Below are 19,255 nucleotides of genomic sequence, written 5' to 3'. Positions count from 1 at the left end.
ATATATATACACAATTGTAAAAAAATCCGCCTGCTCAGCGGGGGAATCTGTCTGCTGATCCCCGCTGAGCAGGCAGATGACAGGTCGGCATCCGCTCCACTGATGTAGAACGGACACAGCCCACTGTTCTTAATGGGACGGTCAGATGGAAATTAACCGCCTGTCCATTTTACATCCGATCCGATCTGCTAGATGGAAGGGGAATGGGATCCCTATCCATCTCTTTTTAGTGGACCGGATCAGATGCAGGCGGGTGTAAATGGACACATGTCCATTTACATCAGCCTCTCTGTAGAAAACAATGGGTGGTCTGATTGGGCCCTCTTGAAAATCAGACAGGCAGACCCAATCAGTCTGCTTGTGTGAAAGGGGCCGAAGGCTTTGTTCACACAGGGCATACAGAGCATACCTTTACAAGGATGCACAGGTGTTCCATGCATCTCTGTGCAGGCAGTCCCATTGATGTCATTTGGGATGTAGCAACTGCATGAACAGAGCCATTGCTCCCAATTTGACATCCATGTGGGTCCACATGCATGTCCCTGAGCTAACACTGTCTGTGTTTGGAGTCATGCACCCACACCCACACGGATGTCAGATTGGGAACAGCAGCTATGCCTGTGAAGCCGTTGCATCCCATTTGACATAAATTGGACTGCCTGTACGGGGATGCACAGAAGACCTGTGCAACACCTTGCAGAAAAACATGGCCCTCCATGGGCGTGCAACTTTAGTATGCCACACGTGAATGATGCTTTAGTAGTAATTTAGCAGGAATTTTGTAAGTTATGTTGTGTTTATGTGCACCATTAATGATTTTAGTGTATTTTTAGTGAAAATAGCGACATGATGAACATTTGCGCAATTATTGCGGGGCTCAAAAAATCTGTAGCACTTTTTTTATTCTACAGGTCATGTGCTTTCAGAAAATGTCTGGTTTGAGGGGTCTTTTTAAATTCTGAAATCTACGTAAGTAAAAAAGGGTAACCTCTGGATTTTTAGAGTCAATCTTTTTTATTTACAGTTTTGCGTACATTCAGTTTTCACCATTTCACAAAAAGGTAAGATTTAAGTTGTACAAATATTTGGTATTTATTAACTCAATACAATTTTAACTTTTAGATTTAGGAGGAAATGTGTACATTTTGCCATGTATGAATCCACTATTAATGATTTTAGTGTATTTTAAGTGAAAATATTGGTTTGTATAAACATGTGTGCAAATATTGCGGTGCCCTAAAAATCAATAGAAAATATATGGTTTAGGGGGCTCTTTTACAAATTCTAAAAGCTGTAAGTGAAAAGGGAAAGCCTTCAGGTTTTTAGAGAAATGTTTGCGTACGTCCGATTTTCCCTATTTCTCAAAAAGGCGCAATTTAAAATGTACAAATATTTGTTATTTATGAACTCAATGCAGGTTTAGATTTTCTATTTAGAAGGAACTAAGCAGGAATTTTGTAAAATTTGCTGTGTTTGTATCTGCTAATAATAATTTTAGTGTATTTTTAGCGAAAATGTTGTTTAGGTAAACATTTGCGCAAACATTGTGTGGCCTTAAAATTCCCCTTCTATTTATTCTACTTGCCCTTTTCTTTCAGAAAATGTAAAGTTTGGAGGGTCTTTTAAAAACTCTAAAAGCTAAAAGTGAAAAATTAAAACCTCCATATTTTTTGAGAAATGTGGTTATTTATAGTTTTGTGTACGTTCAGTTTTCCCCATTTCGCAAAAAGCTACGATTTAAAATATTTGTTTTTTTATTAACTCAATACAGGTTAAGCTTTTATATTTAGTAGGAATTTAGCAGGAATTTTGTAAAATTTGCTGTATTTTGTATCTGCTAATAAAGATTTTAGTGTATTTTTAGTGGAAATATTGCTTTGGTAAACATCTGCGTGAATATCGTGGGGTCTTAAAAATCAGTAGCACCTTCCTTTTATTCTACTGGTCCTATGCTTTCAAATAATATGTGGTTTAGGGGGTCTTTAACAAACTCAGAAAGCTGTAAGGGAACAATGAAAACCTTCAGATTTTTAGACAAATGTGGTTATTTACATTTTTGCATACGTTCAATTTTCACCATTTTGCAAAAAGGTGTAATTTAAAACTACAAATATTTTTTATTAACTCAATACAGGTTAAGCTTTTATATTTAGTAGGAATTTAGCGGGAATTTTATGAAATTTGCTGTCTTTATATCTGCTAAAAAAGATTTTAAAGTATTTCTAGCGAATATATAGTTTTGATAAAATCGGTAGCACCTTCTTTTTATTTCAAAGGTCATATGCTTTCAGAAAATATATGGTTTGGGGGCAGGGGGGGGGGGGTCTTAAATAAACTCTGAAAGCTGTAAGGGAACCATTTTTGAGAAATTTGCATATTTCCATTTTTGCGTATGTTCAATTTTAACAAGTTTGCAAAAAAGACGGAATCTAAAATTTACAAATAGTGGTTGATTACTAACTCAATAAAGGTCAGATTTTATATTTACTAGGGATTTTGTAAAATGTGCTGTGTTTTTATCTGCTAATAATGATTTGACTGCCGGTTCACACTTCCACGTGTGCGGCGATCGCATGTAATATCGGAAGGCACTGCTCCTTCATTACATGCGATCAGATGTGCAGTGCAAATTCAGCCATACACTTTGTATGGCTAAATTCGCACTGCACCCGCACAAAAGTCGCACATGAGGCATTTTTTCAGCCGCATCAGGATCGGATCGCACAGTGGTTCACACTTGTGCAATCAGATCCTGTGCGAACTGTCAGATCTCACTGCGATATGCGATCAAACTGGGAGTGTCGTTAACATTTCATTGACACCCCCTGCGTATCGCATATGGCAGTGTGAACTGCCAGAGGTGCGTTTGCGATGCGGGAACAGGGTGCAAATTCGCAGCCTTCCCGCATCGCACAAGTGTGAACCGGCACTTAGTGTATTTTTAGCGAAAATATTGTTTTGATAAACACTTGCACAAATATCATTGTGCCCTAAAAATCAGTAGCACCTTATTTGTATTCTACTGGCCATGTGCTTTCAGAAAATATAGGACTGGGGGGGGGGGGGGGTCTTTTAACAAACTGTGAAAGCTGTAAGTGAAAAATAAAATAGCAATGGAAAAATTGCAAAAAAATTGCCTGGCCAGCTAAGTTTAAAACTGGAGCACAGGTCCTGGCAGTGAAAAGTTTAATAGATCCTAATGTGTATCCAGCAGTCAGGTACTTTAAGGATTTTCCAGATGATCATTTTCAATGTATGTTTTTCTTTTAACAGCAACTGATATGATTTATTCAAGTTTTGGCACAGCAACAATAGTACCATATGGATGACTAACAACTGGGCTTTTTAAGTAAATAGTAACGATAATGATGATGATGACGACAATAGTGGCGCAGTTAATGTCTTTATTCTCAGTACTACTAGTTTTATTACAAAGTCACATGAAAACAAAGATATAAACTGACATATTTTTCTTATATAAATGTACTTCTACCAATCCACAATAAATTCAGTTTTAAGCCTGCTTTTCAGAACATTATTCATGTATATTTTTTTTTAGTATTTTATGAATTAGTGCATCATATTTGTGTGTTTATGTATGTTAAATTGTGTAACGGCTTCATTATATTTACTTTAGTATAAAATGTGACTGTCAGTTTTTTATCATGATGTGAACTGGCATTTTCACAGAAAAGATGTGGTGTTATGATTATTGTATGCTGTTTTCATTTTATTGGTTCCAATGTACCAGTACCAAAATGCTTAAAGAGATGCCTAAGGCAAAACAACACATGACAATACAGTTCATATAATACATCTTTTCTTCACTTGCATTTTAAGTTCATGCCCTGTTAAGTCAAACTCTTCACATTTCTCTTGCTATGGGATTAAAAATTTTAGAAATGCTGCAGTGTGGCAGATTTTAAATGGAACATTATCACTGCCTGGAATATTTCTAAATCGTTTATGGAATGATCTTCTATGAATCAGTTATAACTTAAAACAGAAAAGCTGTTTTATAGATAATAACATTTTTAATAATTGGGCTTCCAAGTATCGGGAGGTATAACATCTTCATTCTGGGAAGAATTTCAGGGGTTTCCCTGATATCTTTAGTATGTAACACTGCCCCATTGAGGACTGCTGGATTGTTCATCTTGGGACCCCCCTGGGTTACCATTAGCAGCTGCAGCATGCACATTTTAACTCTTTACTCTCTGACTCAGTCAATGAACAGTCTAGGGGATGTAGTTGTTTTGTGGTTTTATTTAAATTAGGGATAGGAGAAGGGAAGAGTGTAATACTCCAACTTGAACTATTAACAGTAGATGAAGACTCCTGTGTGAAGATGCAGCCAGGCTGCTGATTCACCTTGGAGTATAAATGAACTCAAAAATGAGGTCAAATACAGCGCTTGCTTGAACTATGGATAAAATGAATCAAAACATCAGATTGCCATAAACTATCAAATAGAAGTCCACGAATCAATATTGTGAATCAATGCAAAATGTGCAAAATGGTGCAAGCAGCAAAAAAATGTATCAGTGCAAATAGCAACACGAATATATCAATGATACAATATACAGGGGGTAAAAACCTGTGTTAATACCTCTCTATAAATATCATAAAAAATATCATAACAAACTCATAAGAAAAATTCATAAAAAAACTAATAAAACCCCTAATGTGAAAAATGATGTGTGTATATAAGATATAAAATATAGCAATCACATATATATATATATATATATATATATATATATATATATATATATATATATATATATATATAAAACAATTCTGTACTGTTAAAGTGATCATAAACAAAATCCATTAAATATAAAGTGACTAGTGTGCTCAATGGTGAATCCAATATTAAATTGACTCCTCTGCTCAATATTGGTATATAAAAAAAAATATAAAACAATCACATATGTATATAAAATTCCTAGTGTTAAAGTGATCATAAACAAAGTCCATTAAATATAAAGTGGCTAATGTGTTTAATAATAAGTCCAATAATAAATTGACTCCTCTGCTCAATATTGGTGGAAGTAAAGAAATGTCTTTAATCCCAGGTATATCCTCAATTTCTGATAGTAAGTGGTTAATCCATCCAGTAAATTCCCTTAAAAATAAATGAAATGATATCACTTACCAGATTCAGTGGGTTCTGTATGCCGTATGGCACCAGAACCTTTCAGACTTGTAAAGCCCTCTGGGCTTGGAGGATGTAATCCCTCTGTGTGGCCCTCCGGGGTCCTAGGATATCCCACTGCTCCGGGTACTTAACTCCAATCCGTATATGGGAGAAAGGACAAACAGGCTCCAGATGGTGAAATACGTTTGAAAGAGTCTTTATTTCTCCAAAGAGTATATTAAAATCACAAAGATAGCAAAAATAGCAATCACTGGTGGTCTAGCGGTGTGAGCTGCTCGTCTTCCCCGCGGAATCCGTGCTCCAGCAACTCACTTCCGGCTTGCGCTCCACCGTAGTGATGCAATGACGCTGTGCGGTCCAAGCTGATGCGTTTCATCACTTCCAGTGACGTCCTCAGAGCTCTAGTCACTAGTCACTTTATATTTAATGGATTTTGTTTATGTTCACTTTAACAGTACAGGATTTTTTTATATATATATATATATGTGATTGCTATATTTTATATCTTATATACACACATCATTTTTCACATTGGGGGTTTTATTAGTTTTTTTTATGAATTTTTCTTATGAGTTTGTTATGATATTTTTTATGATATTTATAGAGAGGTATTAACACAGGTTTTTACCCCCTGTATATTGTATCATTGATATGTTCGTGTTGCTATTTGCACTGATACATTTTTTTTCCGCTTGCACCATTTTGCACATTTTGCATTGATTCACAATATTGATTCGTGGACCTCTATTCGATAGTTTATGGCCATCTGATGTTTTGATTCATTTTATCCATAGTTCAAGCAAGTGCTGTATTTGACCTCATTTTTTAGTTCATTTATACTCCAATTCAGTCTTATACATACAGCGGCTGCTATAGCTACATATACTTTTAAAATAGAGTCAGTTTTTTTTAAAATAGAGTCAGTGTTTTAAAAATAGAGTCAGTTTATTACATTTATATTATTAATTTTAAAAATAATTTTTTTTAATTCCTTGGCGCGTGGAATATACATTGTATATCAATTTCAATCATGATGATTCACCTTGCCACTTAGATGAATTTAGGATTAAGCTTCTAGGTAGATGACTTGTTAGGATGAATTATCTTTGAGATACACACCTAGTACCCCCTTTCACTCCACCTGCTGACACCATCCTCTGACTATCCTAAACCGGGGTGGACCCTCTCAGGTTAGGCCCCTAGACAGGATACCCTGTACTCACAATACTTTTTTTCGAGGGTCTCCAGTGGCTCTACTCCTTCAGTCAGCTCTCATGGACCTCTGGGCTCAGCTCCTTGCTTCTGGTCCCCAGGCTGACTGCCTGTGACCATGTGCCACTGCTACAGAGGAGGAGGCAGCCGCCACCCTCCATCCAGGACTCTGTTCACCAGCCAAAGACTCCGCGGCACATGTGCTCCTGGCTTTTATACCACACCCCACAATGCACCGAGACAATCAGTCTGTGCCGATCACTGGGGCTATATCAAAGCCTGTGTACCCATTGGTCAGATTTCCTCCACTGTCCAATAGGCCTCACTATTGGACCAGTGTGAAACACTCCCTAGACCAGATGAATTACACACTGAGCACTATGAGCAGACCTCACAGATCCGGCTCTCTGATAGGCAGAAAGCAATATAGATTCACCTGGTGCTACTCTGATAGGCAGACAGAGGCAAAAACTATACTCTCTTACTAGCACCTACCCATTGCCTAACCGAGCCATGTCCTCACTGGCTCTGGGCAGCCACCCCTACAAAAATTATCTTCCCAAAATTTCTATGGAGTATCCCACAAACCTGGAAAGGGGTAAAAGGGAAATAACAAATGTTTAAGACCATGGGCATATGTGGCCAGTAGATATAATAAATTACATGAAAAAATATATATCTCTGCTGTACAAATATTCAAAAGGTTTTTTACACACAGTAGATGCATTTAAAGCGGAGTTCCACCCTAAAAAAACTTTGCAGCATCGGGTAGAGTAAAAAAAACCTGAAAAAGAATTGGATAATTAATATTTTTTATTTCATTTACCTTGTTTTTAATGAAAATTAACTTACCTTCCTTCCTATTTATGCGGCCACGGCCCGAAGTTACTTCCTACTTTGCATTGCATCCTGGGAGATGAGCATCATCAATCCCAGGATGCAATGGGAATGGCCGGCCGCTACTTTGATTGCCGATCACAATCTACAGCGAATGCACGAGATTGCGATCGGCATTCAGGGTAGCTGAAACCAGGAAGAAGGACACAGTGAGGGACACAGCGGCTTCAGACGCCCACACCAGGGATGGCCGCGCTCTTCAATAAATTTTAAAGGTAAGATTTTATCTATATTCATTTACTGTACTCTACTGTAATGTGGGAATAGTATTAGTGTAATTGGGGATAGCTTAGGGATTAGGGGGGTATTTTTAGGTAAAAAATGTTTTTGTGGCAGGAACTCCGCTTTAAGTCAATGCACCCCCCGCCAAACAAAAATCTGTGAAGGACAGGCACAGAAAATTATCCTGTCTAGCTAACTACATACAATATGTGCATTGCATAAAATGATGGAGGGCCTAGCCAGACCCTAAAATCCCAAGCAAGCCTGCAAAGGAAATTTAAGTTAAGCATGTATTAGTGCATGGCTATCTACACCAGTGAGATAGTCCGCTCCTCAGAGGCGACTTTCTCACCACTTCATTTTTAACTACACATTCACATAGAGATCCTCTGTCCCTTAGCATACTTGACTCAGTGTCTCACTGTTACACCTGGAACAGGTAACAATTAAACCCTGCCAAGCTATCTATCTAATCTCTTTGACCATTTTTGGTGACTAAATGATAGGCACAGTCCCTTCTCCGCATTGGGCACTGACTCTCCTCCTATCACAGTCAGGCCCACAGGTTCAGAAAGAAAACATGCGGAGTCCATCCGACTGGTGTCCCTCTCTCTGTAACACCGAGGCAACATGTCTTTTATGACAAGAGGTTTTTCTGGAGCCTGAGCAAGCTTGCCCAACCTGTGAGTATTTCAAATCTCTTCAAGGGGCCCTTCACTCTGGCATCCCCTTCTCTGAAGAGACATCAAGCCACTACCTACTCTTCCTGATGTAGCAACTTGCACAAAGTTCCTCCAACTGGCCCGACAGGATCTTCGCAAAGGGTCCTTTGAACAAAGTATCTTTGTTAAGGAGTCCTCTTCTTCTGTACTCTTTCCTTTGGCCTGATGGCCCAATTTTGTTTGCAAAATGTCTTTTTGACTATGGAATAGTAAATGATCCTGGCCTGTTGGCCCTATATATACCCCTACACAGAAGTTCAGATGTCATGCCTGCCTCCAAAGACGTCCACAAAAAAGCCCAATAAATGCCTGAAACAAAAACGCCCAGGTGTGAAAGGAGCGGAGCCCCATCCCTGCTCTACTAATAATTCTAAGAAAAATTATCTTTTTCTTATGGCGGTCACCCTGACATGGATGAGTTCTGTCACCCTGGCATAGCAGTCAGAGTCAGTTCACCCTAAACTACACTACGGTCACCCTGACACTTAACACTTTCCCTACATAAACTAGATTATTGAATCTAACTATAGTGGTATATAGTACCCTAACTACACTAGATATCCCTTTCCTCACACTAATAATTGCTGACACTGGAGCAGCAGGAGTAACAGAACTGCTTCCACTCTCTTCCACAGCCTCTCTATTACAGTGCTAGAGATTTGGCGGGGCTATGTTATATACTGGGGGGCGTATTCACTACTGATTGGCCTCTGGACCCCCTAGTCACTCCAATCACATTCCTAGCAGACTCCTGCCCCCTCAATTGGCTTTTACTCACGTTTCTGGTCCAATCACAGGCTTTTAAAGCCCAGTTCCTGTCCCATTGCATTTTGGGCAGTTCTGGTTGCCGAATTCGGCCAAATTTCGAACAGTCAATGTTCGGGTCGAACCGATGGTCGACCCGAACCTTTCTATCATCCCTATTGAGGAGGTGACACACACTCATTCAGCTCATCTTATCAATATGAACAGACAAATTGAGGACAATAGGGGTCGCAGAAATAGCATTCGGGTCAGGGGGATCCCTGAATCAGTGGACAACATCAAATCAGCCCTGCAATCTGTGTTCAATGGACTGCTAGAAAGACCTGAAGAATCTCCAATTGAGTTTGAACAAGCACATAGGGCCCTCAGACCAAGAACCCCTGATAATGCACCCCTAGAGACATCATTTGTTGTCTCAATAGTCACCCCCTTAAGGAGGAAATCCTCAGTAAAGCAAGACAGAATGATCAAATGTTATTCAACGAGCACCTCATACAATTATATCAAGACCTGTCCCCCATCACCGTCAAAAATAGAAGGGCAATTAAACCTTTGTTGGAATCATTAAAAGCACATAATATACCGTACAGATGGAAATTTCCCTTCGCCCTACAAGCCGCCTACAATGGGAAACAGTTCTTACTAAGCATCCCGGAGGACTTACCTGAGTTTTGTACCAACCTACACATTGAACAGGTGCCCCTCCCGGACTGGTACGCAGATTTCCTCATCCATCCCTCACCTGGCAAGACCCAGCGACTCCAGGGGATCCTGCTACAAGATCTCCCTTGCCTAGAAGCTCAAAAAAACATAGACAAAGAGATCTGAACTCTCTCTTTAGTTCTCCTCCCAAAACACCTCCAAACAACCAAAGCTCAAAGATCGGAAATAGTCTCATTCATTGGGTACCATTGCAGCAAGATAGTCTGTTGGACCTCAATTTTGTTCCTATACTTATGCTCCACAAAGATTATAGATCTAACTTAATGGTCATTTTCCAGCTTGCTTGTGTACTTTTGGTTTCATACTGCATCCCTTGGGCTCCTCTAACCGAGGTCATGTTATTTTTTTTTTGACCGTTAGATGGTGGTGTTGAGCTACAGTAGAATCATACAGAAAAGGAAGCCCCTTTCCTTCACAGCTTGAAGAGTTTCAACTCTTAGTTTGCAAATGACTGAAAGACTGACCCCACCCTTTCTCCACTAACTGCATTTCAGTTTACTAACTGCTTTCTTTTTTCAGGCTGAGAACAGTGTTTATCCATTAACCGAAATTAAACAGGGGCCAAAACTCAGAACATCTTCTAAACTCACACTTACAGATGTTTTCCATCAGCATTAAGGCTTGAAGACCCGGTGTCCAGTACACTCATATGCCTGACTTTGAAATCTCATTGGATAAGAGGTACTCTTCGACAGCACATGGGTATGTTGCTGTGCCCCCACCAATGGTGGGGAGCTCATACACATGGACACTTATATTGGACTTCTGTGGGTGTTTTTTTTTTCTTTTTTTTTATTATTTTTTCACTCCTATATCATATTTAATACCTCAGTTGATAGAATCTTGATGTTTGGGAGTCCCTAATGAGGTATTTTATACACCGTATAGGACTTTCTCTTTTTGTTTCTAACGGTCAGTTCACTCAGAAGCTATAGCCAATGTGATATAACTCACACAAATATAAGCTAGATAGAGCTACTCAAGAGCTACCCTAGAGGCCTTTATACAGATTTTCTTGCATCTTTACCCAATGCCCTCTCGCCCTGGGTTGACCTTAATTGGTACCCTCAGGGCGACTTTAGGGTTGAGTTAACTAAAATTTCAGACCATTACAGTTATGCCTGGTTTATTTTTTCTCTAATTTTTTCATTGTTCTATTTTTCAAGAGTGGGGTTCGGTTTGTTGACGGCTCATACCTTGAATGACATTTTGATTCTCTAACATTTACTGACCTAGGTGTCATTCTCTTGTGAGCACTTCCTCACCCCTACAAGGAACGTTATACGTACATATATTTCTTAAAGTTATCTAAAGCGATATTCCTAACATATTCTGTGGGCGTATTCGGGTGTTCGGGACACGGCCCAACAGTGAATTACAGACTCTGTCTTTTCACCTCTTTCTCCCTTAATTTCTCTCTTTTCTCTCTCGATTCTCTCCCTATCCCCTATCCTCCCCTTTCCAATTTTCCCTGATACCCCTCGATTCTTGCCTTGAAGGAGGAGGTGGGGGAGGCCATGGCTTATTCACATCTGGGTAAACACCCATTTCTAATATCACACAACGTGAACAGGCTAAATATTCCAGAAAAAAGGAAACAGATCTTATACGAACTTAAAAAGTGTAAACCGCAGATTGCTTTCATCCAGGAAACATATTTTAAAGAATCTGCCTCACCCAGATTCTTTGATAAATATTTCCCTAAAGCAAAGACCAAAGGGGTAGCCATTTTATTACACAAAAACTCCTTATTCTCGGTTGACGAACAATTGATAGACCCAGATGGCAGATATTTATTCCTTAGGGGAACGCTTCAAGGGAAACCGGTCACATTGGCCAATCTGTACTTCCCGAACAAAGCACACGTCTCTTTCTGCAATACGGTGGTCAACGAACTTAAGGGATTTGCTTGAGGTTGTGTCATACTAGGAGGAGACTTCAATGTTCTCTTGAACCTGTCTTAGGACACTTCCTCAGGCAAAACTAGTATTTCCTATAGAACACTTAAAAAGATTAAAAGTCTTCTTCAATCCTTGACCCTTGTCGACGCCTGGAGATCTTTGCATCCTGTAACTAAGGATTTTACGTTGTTTTCAGCACCACATCAAAGGTATACACGGATCGATAACTTATTCATTTCACAGAAGGGATCTCCCGGACTTTGGGGCGCTTAGGTAGGTCTGTTTTCCTTTTCGGGTCATGCTCCTGTCTCCCTGCATATGAGAGAGCCTACTAATACAAAAGCAGAATTCTCTTGGAGATTAAACGCCTCTTTATTGGTAGATAATGTCACCCAATCCAAAATCCAACTCACAATAAATAATTACTTCTTAGATAACAGTTCTACCCATGTCTCTCCCTTGACAATTTTGGAGCCGCACAAATGTGTCATAAGAGCAGAACTGATCAAATTGGGAGCCCAAAAGAAAAAAGATAGAGACAAACTTGTAGCCTCCTTGACAAACAAAATAGCAGACCTTGAGTCCCAGCACAAACAAACATTTTCCATGCAGGTAGAGAAGGAGCTGATCAATGTGAGAAGGGAATTGGCCTCCTTACTTGAATTAGGGATGAGATGTAATCTTTTCTTTAAAAAGTCACTGTACTATGAGCAGGGAGACAAAGGGGGGAGAGCCTTGGCAAGAGCACTCAAGTATGCACACAAGTCCAATACCATTCATGGCATTAGAGAACCAGGAGGACGTTTGATACACGACTCCAAGGCTATGGCCAATTTATTTGGAGATTTTTACACTAAACTTTATAGCATCCCTTCTCAGACTAAACCCGAGGGTATAGAATTGCCCAGATCTCAAGCAATTAAAAAATACCTAGAGGAAAGTGGGCTTCCGACTTTGCATGCTGAAATTATATGAGACTTAGAAAAAGAAATCACCATGGACGAAGTTTAGTTGGCCATTAAAGACCTGAAAGTAGGTAAAAGTCCTGGCCCTGATGGCTTTACCTCCCAATATTACAAGGTATTCATAGACTTACTAGCACAACCTTTTACTGATGCCCTTAATACTCTGAAAAAAAGATCCAAATCAGACCCCCTCCCAAGAATTCCTCCTAGCTCACATCTCAGTAATTCCCAAACCAGACAAAGACCCAAGTGTTTGTTCGAACTATAGGCCCATCTCATTATTAAATATAGATTTAAAAGTACTAGCAAAGATTATTGCAGAGAGGTTGCGGCCCTTCTTATCTCATATAATTGGACCTGAGCAAGTTGGTTTCATGCCAGGGAGGGAAGCAAGGGACAACATCATTAAATCCCTTAACCTTATACACAGATCCCTCTAAAAATAGAGGACATGCTTCTATCCACAAATGCCGAAAAGGCATTTGACCGAGTGGCATGGGATTACTTATTTGCGGCATGCAAACATATTGGACTGGGCGATAACATACGTGCATGGACACAGGCCTTATACTCCAACCCATCAGCGAAAGTTAAAGTAAATAATGTCCTCTGTAATCCACTTAAACTTTATAATGGTACAAGACAGGGATGCCCCCTCTCACCTCTACTTTTCATCATAGCTCTAGAACCCCTTATTAGATCTATCAACTTGGACTCTTCAATAAAAGGATTTCTGGTTAATCATAAGGAGTTTAAAATATCAACTCATGCCGATGATCTTCTCTTTTACATAACCAAACCCCACGTTTCCATAACCCATCTCAACAAACATTTTAAAATATTTTGCTTTATGTCCAACTTTAAAATAAACCACGCAAAGTTGGACTAAATCCAACTGCCCATACAAGTGGGAAGAGAAATCTATTAAATATTTAGGGATCAGACTGTCTTCAAACCTTGACACTCTGTTTGAGATCAATTTTGTACCTCTATTCCAAGCTATCAAAAGGGACCTAAGCAGATAGACGATGGGCAGATTTTCATGGTTTGGCAGAGCTGCAATAGTTAAAATGGCAATCTTGCCACGTTTACTTTACCTTTTCCATGCCCTGCCGATCTCTATCCCATCTTCCTTTTTCCGTAAACGAACTCAACTACAGAAAATGTTTATATGGGCTAATAAACACCCACACATCAAATTCCGCTATTTACATCAATCTAAACTAGATGGGGGCATGGGAATTCTGTGTTTTCAAAAATATTATTACGCTTCCCACTTAACAAGAATTCTGGACTGGCATTGCCATTCCACCAACAAAGCTTGGGTAGAATTAGAAAATAACTGTTCTGGATACTTGACTAAGTTGTTGCCATGGACTGACCCTAACGCATATCCTAGGGAAATTAGGAGACACCGGTTGATTTACACCACTTTCAAGGTATTTCATAAAGTCGTCACTACACATAACCTCTCCATCTGTCTGGGTCCTTTGACCACTTTGTATAATAACCCAGAATTTCCCTCTAGAGTTGGTAATCTAGCCTTGGCATCAACCCGTAGAACACCACTGCGTCCTGTCCTAGCTGTAGACTGCTTCGCCCAAGGAAAATTTTCCTCACTGCCCGAGCTGAAGAGGAAATGTCAAGCAGGACAACCTCTCTCATTCTGGCAACACTTGCAAATTCATGACTTCCTCAAAAATTATAAATCAAAACATCTATTCACTCGAGAACTAACCAGTTTCGAGGAATTATGTTTAGCACAATCCCCAATCAGGGGTGCCATGTCCCAAGCCTACAAATGGCTTACCAGTGTGCCAAACGAATACATTGATACATATAAAGTGACTTGGGAAAGGGACTTGAAATGCATGTTCTCCACCAAACAATGGCAGAAGTCATGTTTTTTTTTCGCACACAAGTGCTCGCTTAGCACTAGAATACAGGAAACAGCATTTAAGGTCAGGACGTAGTGGTACAGAACGCCTGTTCAAATGAAGGGTTGGTCCCCCTCAATTCTCTGATCAATGTTGGAGGTTTGGAGCAGCGAGAGGCACCTTTCTACATTCATGGTGGCTTTGTCCCATGATACAGGGTTTCTGGCACACCGTAGCTCATTGGATTGAGCATATAACAGGCTTCTGCCTGGATTATAGCGCTCAAACCTATCTCCTCCACATTAACAACCTATCTTTCAAGAACTACAAAAATTCTATTGTACGCCATATGCTAAATGCAGCAAAAGCTATTATACCAATTCACTGGAATTCCAAGAAAATACCTACGATAGCTGACTGGTTGGAAAAGATCTCTCAGATTTACTCAATGGAAGTAACAGTTGCTATTAAAACTGAGAGAAACGATAAATTTCATAAGATGTGGTACCCTTGGCTGATCTTTTCTGTTTCTCAGGAATATTCACAATTGAAGTCCTCTTGAGCAGATCCTTCTTTTTCTATTGTCTAAAAATAGTTGTTCCCCAGACGTGGGTTTTGGGGACGGCGTCTCCCATCTCCTCAACTCAACCCATCCCTCTTCCCCACCCTACCTTAATCTTCTCTTTCCCTTTACTTACCTTCTCTTTCCCTCTTTTCTTTCTTATTGCTAGACCTTTCCTTTCTTACCCCAGACCTCCTGCTCTGAGGAGGCTTTGTTGGTCGTCGACCATTTATTGCAGAATACAGGTCTTTCATTTATCTTTATTCATCCACATATGTTCTTTTTTATGACTAATTTGCTCAGTATTACTTCCTTGCTATAATTACCTGATCTATTGCTCCAATCCTAAACACAATATTATATATGGTAGATTAATGTGAATCCTGTTCAGTCATTTATGTTACATAAGTTATGAAGACCTGTATATAAGGTATATAAGATATTTTGCTATTTCATTCTGGATAATACATTTTGTAATGTTATTTTTTTCTACTAAATAAAGCATTATATTGGGGAGAAAAAATAGCTGAAGGCAGAATAGGCTTCCCTGGAGAGATGAGTCTTCAGGGATTGCCTAAAAGTGGAAAGAGTAGGAGATAGCCAGACAAATTGAGGTTGTGCATTCCAGAGGATGGGAGAGGCCCTGGAGAAGTCCTGGAGAGGAGTATGGGTTGAGGAGACAAGGAAGCTAGAAAGCAGAAGGTCTTGGAAGGAGCAGGGAGGATGGTTTTGGTGATATTTGGAGACAAGATTGGTGATGTAGCTCGGGGAAGAGTTGTACATGGCTTTGTATGTTATTGTTAGTGTTTTGAATTTTATACGTTGGGTAATGGGAAGCCAGTAGAGGGATTGAAAGAGAGGATTGGCGGACACTGCATGGTTGTTAAGGTGGATGAGTCTGGCAACACATTATAATCTGGAGATATTACATTAGGTGTACTTAAAACTCATTAGTATAATACCTCTCAAAATGTATTTTCCTACTATCCCTAATTCAGTTGTTCCCCTGTGTAAATTATTGCCACCTGCCCCTACCTTATCGGATTATACACAGAATGTCCTTGGATGTATCATCCTGCTTCTTGCTGTACTGCTTCCTGTACTTTGGCTTTCTACTACTACTACTACTACTACTACTACTGCAAAAAAGACACATCTGGGATGTCAGCTTATTTAATAAGGCATTGCAGAGCAAACATGCATGAAATGCATTAATCATAATCTGTCTTTAATCACTTGACCTCCAGAAGATTCATGACCAGGCCATCTTTTGCTTTCTGACATTGTGTCACTTTAACTGACAATTGCACAGTCATGCAATGCTGCACACAAATTCATTTTATATAATTTTGCTCCCACAAATAGAGCTTTCTTTTTGGTGGCATTTGATCACCACTGTCTTTTTTTTTCTTTATAAATTAAAAAAGACCAATAATTTTTGAAAAAAAAAAAAAAATAAACAATATTATTTACTTACTGCTATAAAAGATATCCCTCAAAAAACAACACCCAGAGCGTTCTAGGGGTTAAATATTTGCCTAACAAGTGTTTATGTGTGTACTGTGTGCTGCTTTTACTGGGGATCTAGTTGTTTTCATTCCCTGCTTAGCCACTAAACATAGCTCTGTGCTGTTTACACTCACAGAGCTGTGTTCAGTGAGACTCAGAGCAGATCGCTGGGGGGGGGCTGGAGGTCAATCACTGGCTGGGACCTGGTGATCCGCATGTGGTGTGACAATAACAGCACAGTTGGGTGGACGGGCGCGTTTGCCCCTATCCGGGAACACAGAATTGCGGATATATACCTGGTTCTGCACAGCTGGCCCACACTGTCACAGTATTTGCACGGTGCAAGCGGTATAGTGCACGGTTGGCAAGCGGTTAATAACCTAAAGAGCAATTCCAGTGTTGTTGAGAAAAAACAATTCTCATCTGTATGATCAACATACAGTGCAGGGTTTTTAAAAAATCTTTGTAGCAGATTCCTACCTTTGTTGATATAAAGAAAAAGCTGTTTGTTTCACCATGTACTTTGTATATTGATTCTGAATGGATGGGACTGGTTCATATATTATAATCATCCTGGGCACTGTCAGTGTTCTAATGAGAAAAGCTATATGGTTTACATCCCTTGAACCACTTGATGACCGCCCACTGCAGATTTACTGCGGCAGGTGGCCGCTCCTGGGCAAACCGACGTAGTACTACGTCGCTTGCTCAGGAGATTCTAGGGGGCGAGCACGCACCACCGGCAGCTCATCAGCGGGGGAGCCAGCGCGTGTGACAGGCAACTTCGATGGCCGCCGGCCACTCGCAATCTCCCCCGGCTGACAGAGAAGGATGTAAACACAGCCATCTGTCATTCTCCCTGAAGTGATCACAGAGGCTATGTGATCCTGCTATATAGGATCACATGTCTCTGTGATGATCTCACAAGTCCAAACCCCCTACAGTTAGAATCACTCCCCTAGGCATTTAACCCCTTGATCACTAATAGTATTAATCCCTTCCCTGCCAATGGCATTATTACAGTTTTTTTAGCACTGATTACTGTAGTAATGTCACTGGTACCCCCAAAAGTGTCAAAAATGTCAGTTAGGGGTCCATAAAAATGACATAAATCTTTCCTGTAGTTAGTAATACGCTTATTGCGATTTTATTTTACAAAAAATATGTAGCAGAAAACAAATTGGCCTGAAATTGTAAAAAATGTATATTTTTAATTTTTTTTGGGAATGTTATATAGCAGAATGTGAACAATATTGTTTTTTTTTTTTTTTCAAAATCGTCACTCTTTTTTTGTTTATAGCGCAAAAAATAAAAATCGCACAGGTGATCAAATACCACCAAATACCACCAAAAGAAAGCTCTATTTGTATAAAGCAATTGTCCGTTAACGCAATTGTCCGTTAAAGTAACATAGTCTGGTCATGGTCATTAAGCAGCCAAATCCTCCGGGGCAAAAGTGGTTAAAGGTATTTGACCCTGTGATATTATTTCACCAGAATTTAAACCCTTCTTGCAGGAGGTACCTACTGTACAATTTGACTGTCGCTGAGCTAAGTTTCCCAATGACTCACTAGTGTATGCAATCAGGACCGGGTAATTTTTATTACATTAAATTTTTCTAGTCTCTTTTGTGCCTGGTTTTCAGTTAAGCACATAGGTAGCTTCAGTGGTGCATTATTAACATTACTGTTAAGTTTATCAAAACTGTCTTTTTCATTTATAAAAACTGATGTAAAACATGATTTATTACATCTGCCTTTTCTCTGTAATTTGTGACCAATCTCCTGTGTTCATCTGTTACGGGGCCTTATTGATCTTTTTACTATTGATATATTTGAAAACAATTTTTGGGATTTGTTTTACTTACTGTAGCGATGTGTTTCTCATATTCTATTTTAGCCACTCCAACTGCTTTCTTGCATTACTTATTGTATTCCTTGTAAATCTGAAATACTGAAGGTATCCCTTCTACTTTGTACTTTTTAAAGGACTGTTTTTTCTCATTCATTCATTTTTTTTTCTTTCACACTAGAGTTTAGCCACATGTGGTAAATGTGATGTTATTATGGTGACTATTTTACAAGTTGTCTCTAACTTGCACATCTGTAATAAGCTTTGTGTTATTTGAAACAAATAGATCTAAAATATTATTTTTCCTCATTTAGTGGTTTGTATAGATGGAAAAAGATAGCATGGTTTTAAGTAGCTTTAAGCTAGCATTTAAGATGCACCTAGCAAGCTTCTATTAGACCTGCTTATGACCACCCTCTTAGCTGTTTTGAGATGCTTCTAGCTGTATTAATATTTCAACTAACTTATAAAGGGAGAAAAGTTATCCTACTAAAAACAAATGGCAGAGTACTAACAGTGTTTTTTAAATTTCTGGAACATAATGTCTTAAACAGGGATCTGTCTTTTTTCATGGTGCTGTACACCCCACTTCTTTAAACCACAAAACAACCAGTGTTTGTCTTTTAAGTGCAATGTAATGTTTCAGAGAAAAAAAACTAAATTATCTTATAGGAAGTATAAAAGAGGGAACAGTAGAGGAACTGGTGAATAATTCAGTTTCATATTTTCATTATTGTTATTTTTATTCAAAAGAAAATAAGATTGAAATGTATTTTTCATTTAGCTAGCTAAATTTGAATTGCCAATTTATCTATGAGAAGTTATTTTATTTATAAATAAATGGCCAACTTAAAAAGAAGTGCTGGGAAACATGACACTTTCTTTCCT

At 39.1% G+C, this 19,255-nt stretch overlaps 1 protein-coding gene across 1 annotated transcript in view; it reads right to left on the bottom strand.

Moving 5' to 3' along the window:
* The window catches only part of NAALADL2 (N-acetylated alpha-linked acidic dipeptidase like 2), a 1,571,070-nt gene that overhangs the window by 24,193 nt on the left and 1,527,622 nt on the right, over positions 1-19,255 (bottom strand). The gene's annotated exons all lie outside the window — the stretch shown is intronic.

Source organism: Pelophylax lessonae, assembly GCF_965119305.1.
Source record: "Pelophylax lessonae genome assembly, chromosome: 3".
In the NCBI taxonomy this organism is placed as follows: domain Eukaryota; kingdom Metazoa; phylum Chordata; class Amphibia; order Anura; family Ranidae; genus Pelophylax; species Pelophylax lessonae.
Note: the sequence above shows the minus strand (reverse complement) of the source record. Positions and strands in the feature narration are given on the sequence as shown.